This window comes from Nicotiana tabacum, chromosome 15, assembly GCF_000715075.1.
Source record: "Nicotiana tabacum cultivar K326 chromosome 15, ASM71507v2, whole genome shotgun sequence".
Taxonomy (NCBI): Eukaryota; Viridiplantae; Streptophyta; class Magnoliopsida; order Solanales; family Solanaceae; genus Nicotiana; species Nicotiana tabacum.
The window spans coordinates 131611485-131620014 of NC_134094.1; the positions used below are offsets into that span (position 1 = coordinate 131611485).

Sequence of the window (8530 nt, forward strand, 5' to 3'; positions counted from 1 at the left end):
CCAGCGTTTGCAAAGTCATTTAAAAATAGCCACTATATTGCTGCAACAGAGAAAGTTCCAGCATAATATATTGAAGACCGGTGCACCTGTGTATGAACTTTCAGCATATTATGCTGGAACTCCAACACACGAAAAGTTCCAGCATAATATACTGGAGATTGGAGCACCTGTGTATGAATTTCCAGCATATTATGCTGGACCAGCATACTATGCTGGAACTCCAGTATATTATACTGGAAGTTCACATGTAAAAAATTCGAACTCCAGTATATTATGCTGGAATATTTTTCGGATTTTGAACAGTGTTTTCGTTCAGATTTATCATTGCATGAAAAATGACTAAATTTTCTATTACTTTTGAAACTGTGGCTATTTTTTAATTACCACTTGTAAATGCTATTTTTGAATTTCATACCTATATTCCTAGCTTAGATGTCATTACATCTTTTCTGCGTTTGATTTTCCAATGGGAAAGGCTTACTCGGTACTTCTCTTTCGTTTTTCAGCCTGTTTTGATCTTTATGTCGAAAGTGGATGGAAAATTCAAGTTTAATCCCCTAAGTGTCAACTTCTTGACAGAGGCAACGAGATTTCTCTTTGCAATAGCAATCATTTTATTCCAGGTAATTTTATCTCTTCTTTTAATTTTCTCCCATTACAATTTTCACTTTGAAGCAAATTGGAAAGAAATGGATAGTGCTAGAATGGAACATTCATATTGCGAACCGAACTATTTGGGATTGAGGTGTAGTTAATGATTAGTTGATATATTTTCTTTGTTGATGCTCGTGGCTTGAGGCGGAAATGGTCCAAATAAAGCGGAACGGATAGAAAGGACTTATTGAGTTGACTCCAACTAGTTTGGGACTGAGACGACACACTTGATTGATTGATTAATTTGATATTGGCGGAATCGTATGTTCATGTTGCATTCTTTCTGCAGTCCAGGTATCAAAAAGTTGGAGAAAAGCCACTTCTTTCGGCATCCACTTTTGTACAGGTAAATGCCCTTGTGGACAATGTTGGTGGTGTCCAAAAATCCTGGCCCTCTGGAGAGGGTGATAGCATATTCTATATGTTTTTATAGATATCCTGGCTAAGCAAAATAATAATTGGTAACATTGTTAAAATCTGCATTTTTGAATTTTCTTCAGGGTGCCCGCGACAATGTCCTTCTAGTTGTACCTGCATTACTCTATGCTATCAATAACTACATGAAATTCATCATGCAGGTAATAATATTTCTTGAATTTTTCTTTACTTGTGAGCGTTGAAGTGATACATCCTTTTCATGCATGTTATACCTTGCAATTTGCTATGTTAATAACTGGAATTGCGCTTAGTTTCATCTAATTCCATCATAAAGGACAAAAAGCAAAGTTGTGGCCTGTGGCGGAGCCAAGAATTCTGACAAGGAGGTTTAAAAGAATACATACACGGCACGTGAATACTCTTAGCAGGGGATTCAACAATTTATAAGAGATTGTTTTTACCCTATTTTTACAATGTGCTCGCTATTGGTGCTGGAGGATCGCTATGTGATGCAGATTTCTCTCTTTCATCTCAACACTAAACGAATTTGACTAGATTTTCATTTTAGAAGACAGTGACTATATACCATCTACTATTTAATTGATCGTTCTATTACTATTTGTTGGGCTAAACCAGTCCAAAGATACTCTTAACATGGTGTTGGGTGTGCGAACAAAGTCCCACATTGATAGCTGAAAAGATTGGGAGCCTACATATAAGGTGTAGTAATTTCTTAATAGTGTGAGACCTTTTGGGAAAAACCGTACGTGCTTGGCCCAAAGTGGACAATATCATACCATGGTAAGAGTATCTTTGGGCTGGTTTAGCCCAACAACTGGTATCAGAGCCCAGGTTCGGCGGGACAAGTATGGAGATGGCAAAGTGATGGTGCGGGACGGTGCGCATACAAGAAGAAGCTAGTTGCGGGCTTCAATTGCCATAATACTCTAACAATGTGGATGACACACATTGAATCTCGAAAATTGATGTGAGCCATGTGGAACTTAGTTCGAAGGGAGATTGTTGGGCGTGTGAACAAAGTCTCACATTGGTAGCTAAAAAGATTGGGAGCCTACATATAAGGTGTAGGTGTAGGGATCTTTTAATGGTGTGAGGCCTTTTAGGGAAAACCGTGCGGGCTTGGCCCAAAGCGGACAATATCACACTATGTTAAGAGTATCTTTGGGCTGGTTTAGCCCAACACTGCTAAAATATGTTAGTGGATAATAGTCTTTCAGCTTCTTAGCTAATTGACAACATGCTTGGGGTTTTCTTATTCCTCAATCATTCTTGATTTGCAGAATTTTCTCCTCTGATGCATTATGATCTTAACGTTTTTCTGCAGTTATATCTCAATCCATCAACAGTGAAGATGCTGAGCAATCTAAAGGTATACTACTATATTTGAATGTTTCTATCATCTGATTGTTTGGCTTCACTGATCTTTCCTGTCATGTGATTGACACTTCAAGTTCTTGACTTGAAGAATGCTGTATTCCTATGATGGATATTATGTTATCCTGAGTGTACCTGTAATCGTGCATATACTTTTTCGCTGTTTTCCAAGTGCAGGTTCTGGTTATTGCTGTACTGCTGAAAGTTATCATGAAACGCCGATTTTCCATAATTCAGGTTAGTTTAAACTCCTAATAGTAATTTAATTTGATTAAGTCGATGGTTAAAGTATTGGTAGTGAGGAGGACGGAGCAAAAAATTCTGTATAGTTTTCTGCAGGATAATATAAGTTTGATATCCTTATAACTGTATTGATAGTGTTACAGTTGGAAGCTCTTGCTTTGTTGCTTATTGGAGTTAGCGTAAATCAACTTCAATTCCATCCTGAAGGTACCACTACTTTTGGTCTTCCAGTTACAGCAATTGCATACATCTACACTTTGATTTCTGTGAGTAATTCAAAGCCCCTCTTACCAATAATTGTGAAGTTTTCAATTTGAGATACTTTAGTAAACACCTAGATAGTGCTTAAGCAATGGCAGTTTCAGAGTAAGTTGTGAACTAATAGAGTGAGTGAGTGAGTTCTTGGATATATGTCACACGCGCGCGCGCGCACACACACGCTCACACAATAATTCAAAGCAAAAGCAATAACAGCAAGCAGTAAATAATAACACGATAGTACACCATCCGAAGCAAAAGGAACAAGAGTAGAAATAAGACTGAGAAACCGAAACACCAGGTAGTAAAAGAGAATGAAGCATAAGAAAATACAAGAGCAATATTAATACTACAGGTATGGGAAAGAAATAAGCTCCACTACCAACTATCCTTCTATCCTAATCCTCGACCTCCACACCCTCCTATCACGGGTCATGTCCTCGGTAAGCTGGAGCTGCGCCATGTCCTTCCTAATCACCTCGCCCTAATACCTCTTCGGTCTACCTCTACCTCTTCTCCTACCCTCCAGGGCTAACCTCTCTACCCTCCCCAGACCCCGCTTGTGGGATTATACTGGGTTTGTTGTTGTGTATATATATATGGTTCAACCCTAAAGTATTTGGTTATACAACCTGCGAACACATTGTTGGATGTGCCACTGTATTCAAGACTTAAAACGCGTTTTTTATTGGCTAACCAGGATGTTATGTATGCAGGTTATTGTGCCTTCTTTGGCCTCAGTGTACCATGAATATGCTTTGAAGAGCCAATACGACACAAGTATTTATCTTTAGGTACCTTTGAATCAGAATAGTTATTGGCTGTCTTGGTTTTTCCATGGGGCAGTTAACTCTTTCTAGTTTTATATCCTTTGCCTTATTCTATAGTCGGTTTGAACCGGTCTTTTTTACTATAGCAGCACCAATTATCAAATTATATACTTTGCCTCAGTTGAACTAAAATGTCAACTGGATTTATGTTGAACTATGCATGATCGATCTTGTTTCTATAGCAATAAAGATTATGCAAGTTTTTCGACAGATTTCAATTCTGTTCCTGACCATTTGACAGGTTTGTTTTTAATTTGCAGAACTTATGCTTATATGGATATGGTGCTATATTCAACTTTCTTGCCATTCTAGGGATGGCTATATTCAAAGGTAATGACTCTTGAATCTTAGTTTTCTCTTTAAAGTTAACTTTTTTTGCAAATAAAAAAGGATAAATGGTAAACAGGTGAATTAGTGTCAACATTTGAGATTCAGCGTTAAAAAATACTTCATATATTTTGTCAGATGGACAATTTGCTAGTGTAGGATCATGCCTCTGGTGTTTTGACTATTTTCTATATTATTAGGTTGCTGTTATCCACAATATTTATCCAGCTCCTGATATATTTGTTCTGAAATTTTCAGGTCCGAGTAGCTTTGATATATTGCACGGGCAGTCAAAAGAAACCATGCTTCTGATATTTATTAGTGCAGCTCATGGAAATCTGTCCTCTTTTTTCTACAAATATGCTGGTGAGTTTTTTTTTGTCACAGTACTTTACGTAATTGAAGGGGAGCCTTAGCGTAACTGGTAAAGTTGATGCCATGTGACCAGGAGGTCACGGGTTCAAACGGTGGAACAGCCTCTTGCAGAAATGCAAGATAAGGCTGCGTACAATAGACCCTTGTGGTCCGGCCCTTCCCTGGACCTTGCGCATAGCGGGAGCTGAGTGCACCGGGCTGCCCTTTTTAGTTCTTTATGTAATTCTGTGGTATTAACAAGTCAAGATCTGTTTTCCTTCATCACATTCTACTGTATATTTTACTTACATAGTTACATTATTTCTCTATATGTAACAGATACAATTTTGAAGAAGTATTCGGCGATTATTGCAACGCTATTTACAGGCATTGCATCTGCTTTGTTGTTTGGTCAAACGCTGACGATAAACTTCATTTTGGGAATTTCTGTTGTGTTCATCTCAATGCACCTGGTACTGAAATTCAGAAATTTAACCCTTCAGTTATTGCCTTTTTATGTATTCTTCAGGTTGACTTTAAACTTTTTTTTTATTCTTTAGTACATTTCACGTTAAAGATGAACAACACGAGACATCAAAGCTAATGGATGTCCAAGATAGCCATAGGTATTATCTTTTACATATTTCAGTATATAAAAATTTTCACATTGTCACCGGAAGGAGAGCCTTGGCGTAACTGGTAAAGTTGCTGTCACGTGACCAAGAAGTCACGGGTTCGAACCGGAGAAATAGCCTCTTACAAAAATGTAGGGTAAGACTGCGTACAATAGACCCTTGTGGTCTGGCTCTTCCCCGGACCCGCGCATAGCGGGAGCTTAGTGCACCGGGCTGCTCTATTTTCAGTAAATAAAATCTTCACATTGTATGCTTAAAAATCCAAATAAAAAGGGTTTCAGTAACTCTTTTCCTATTGTGCTATTTTCAGCTCTAGAGATTCATCCTCTTTAATTATTGCAGAATTAGGAACAAATTATGGGGAGGTAACAGTCCTTTTATCAAATATTTCAAGAAGCTACATTTTTTGTTGTATTTCCTTCTAATATTGAACCACTTTCATTTTTTCATTTTTTTCATTTTTGTTCCAGGCTAGTCATGGAGTAGTACCTGATGAAAAACAACCACTTCTTCCCAGATGAAGCTATTTTTATTAAACAATATGTCTGCTGATGTTTATACACTTTTTAACCAGAAATAGATGACAATTTGAAATAGGTACTATTTTCTTTTTGGTAGTACATTTTACTTGGATTGCTTCTGTTGGGTTTTTTCTGTTCAAAATTGAGGTGAATAGAAAATGGAGGGAAAAATAAATTTTTGATTTTCTCTCCTTACAAAGGAACATTGTCCTATATTGGAGAAGGAAAACTCATTTGTTGAGTATATATATGATTACACTTTTTCTAGCTCTTAAAGAGTTGAGAAGAAGGCAAGTCTCCTCGTCGTCGCTCGACTTGGCTTCGGCTTCGGCTTGAAGAGTTGCACGTTTAAACCTAACCCGTCGGCTATAAATAGCAAGTCATTCCCTCAGATTTTCCTAACGAAAATTCTGAATTCTCCTTTTTTCTGCATTGTTTTAACTGAAAGTGTGATTTGCTACCGATCATTTGTGTTTGTTAAAACACTGAGGGTTGAAGTACCGCTACACTAGTGTGTAATCCGTTTCCTTCTAGGAGGAAATAATCTATAACCTCGGGTATTAGGGGGGGATTAAGTTTCTTAAGGAAACACTGGGAATTCAGTGGGCTCGGATTAATACTTGTTTCTTCTACATTTCTATTTTTACGTTATTTTATTTGCAGAATAACTTTGCAAATACAGATTAGTAACAACTTTTGTCTTGGCTTCTTCCTATTTTTTTTCCGGATAATACAAATATTACTCAGCGCATTTTTGGCATGTTACAAGAAACGACAAAAGGTTTGGTTAGTTATAAATTTGGAGAAAATGACAGGAAGTTAATATGTCATTTCTGCATCTTATATTTTGGGTCTTGCAAGTAATCTCTGGCGAAATCTAGATGCTTCTACGCAACATTTAAACAGAATGAAAAAAATAAGCCGAACCGACGATAATAGAACAAATCAAATCAAATCGAACCGAATCAAAGTATTAAAGTGACAAGAAACATTGATTTGTAATTGGTTTGATTTGATTTCGTGTTGAGAGGGAAAAAAGACTATATTTGAGTTGGTTGGTATTAATTAAGTCAAATGTAAACCAAAAGAATCTTATAAAAGAAATTTTTTTTTATGGCATGAACCTTAGATTTTTAATTAAGGATCGAAATATTTTATTATTGCACCATATCTATCTATATTTATATATAAAGTTGGGAATAAAAAAGGTGATGTGGCACCTTGCTATGACCATCATTTGTATTTATCTATTTTCTCCTTCTTCTTTTTTTGCAATTTCTCCTTCATTCTCTGTCATTTGTTTGGATATTTTAATAGTTTGCTTCTTCTGTCCTCCCGTATAATTACTTATTTAAAAGAAATGAGACACTGGTGCACCTACTTTTCAACATCTCTCTCTATATATGTGTGTGATTAGTCTCTATTGGAGAAGAATGTATAATGTATTTTGAATATATGAGAAAAAATCTTTCATTTATTTTGGTTAATGTATAATGTATATAAACACGTTCGTTTAAATATTATTTACATATTTCATTGTCCTTCTACCTTTCTATGCTTTTTAATTGTGTGTCAAAAGTTATCGAATGCCACCGAAAAATAATAAGCAAAATAACAGCTACAACTTATTTTTAATTGGTGATTGAGATGATCATGACCAAACAAAAAATTGAAAACTTAAAAGAAAAAGAAAGATAATATCAACACGATAAAGAGTTAGAATTAATGCATAGAAAGCAAAGAGAGTTAAAAATAAATAATAACATGGTAAGGAAACTAATAGAAAAGTTTATATGCATCAAGATGTAAGTAAATATCAATCATTTAAAGTATATTTGGCAAGAAAAAATATATATTGATATGTCGGAGTTACAAAGGTGTAACATGATGAACTCAGTAAACGATAATTGTGTAACAATAATAACCGATATAGAATTTATACAAAAGGAAAGGTTTAAAATGTAAGGTAATTTTTAGTTTTTGCTGAAAGAAGGTTTTGAGATAATTTAAAAAGTAGAACATTACAAAGGCGTGGATGTACATCCAAAAGGAGGAAAAACGTGAAGAATCCACCTTAAGTTTTAAAATTATTTACAAATATATAATTGTTATGAATATATTATATTATGGATGTTCATTTAGTACTCCGTTATAAATAAGCTTCCTGAAGAAGTTTATCCGTATGAGACTCCGCCGTAAATATGTTTATCTATTTAGTACTCTATTGGAAATAAGCTTCCTGAAGAAGCTTATCCTTTTGGTACTCCGTTATGGATAAATATTACCCATGATAGAAGATTATCTATATCTGGCACAACAACTTAGAGTAGCAGCTTACACAGCAGCTTGTAGCAGCAACTTACAAGCAGTTTACACAGCAGCTTGCAGTAGCAGCTTACACAGCAGCTTCCTTTCTTTTATAAATAGAGGAGAATTCAGTTCATTATGTATATAAGTTTGAAGTTAGAATAATATATCAGTTTCTCTCTATACTTGTCTTTACTTTACAGTCTTATTTTATAACAGTAATCTATCTTTTGTTGCTTATTTTAGCATTTTACATGTATCCTCAAAGAACAAGATTTCAGCGTGCAAGTTCTAAATTTTTGCGTTGCAAAGGGCAAGAGGTGGTCTTCCTAACGATGTTTTATCAATAATTGAAAAGTTTGTATTTCATCTTCTCAAGTTTCTGGAAAAAAACTTCTCAAGGTTTCATTTAAATAAACTTTCATCTTCTCAGTATATAACTAATAATAATTTAAGATTCTTTTCGTATAAGTTTTAAGATGAAAGTTATGTAATATTAATTTTAATTTTTGGTTTTAATTTTTATTTATTAAATTTTAATTAATCTTCCTTAATTAAACAAAACTTAAATAAGCTTTCGTCGTAACATATAATATATTATAATTTATATTGAACTATATATTCTAAC

General features: G+C 35.0%; 1 pseudogene; it reads left to right on the forward strand.

The window, feature by feature from the left end:
• Positions 1-521: 521 nt before the first annotated feature.
• Positions 522-5808, forward strand: LOC107784280 (CMP-sialic acid transporter 5-like; annotated as a pseudogene).
• The last annotated feature ends 2722 nt before the right edge of the window (positions 5809-8530 follow it).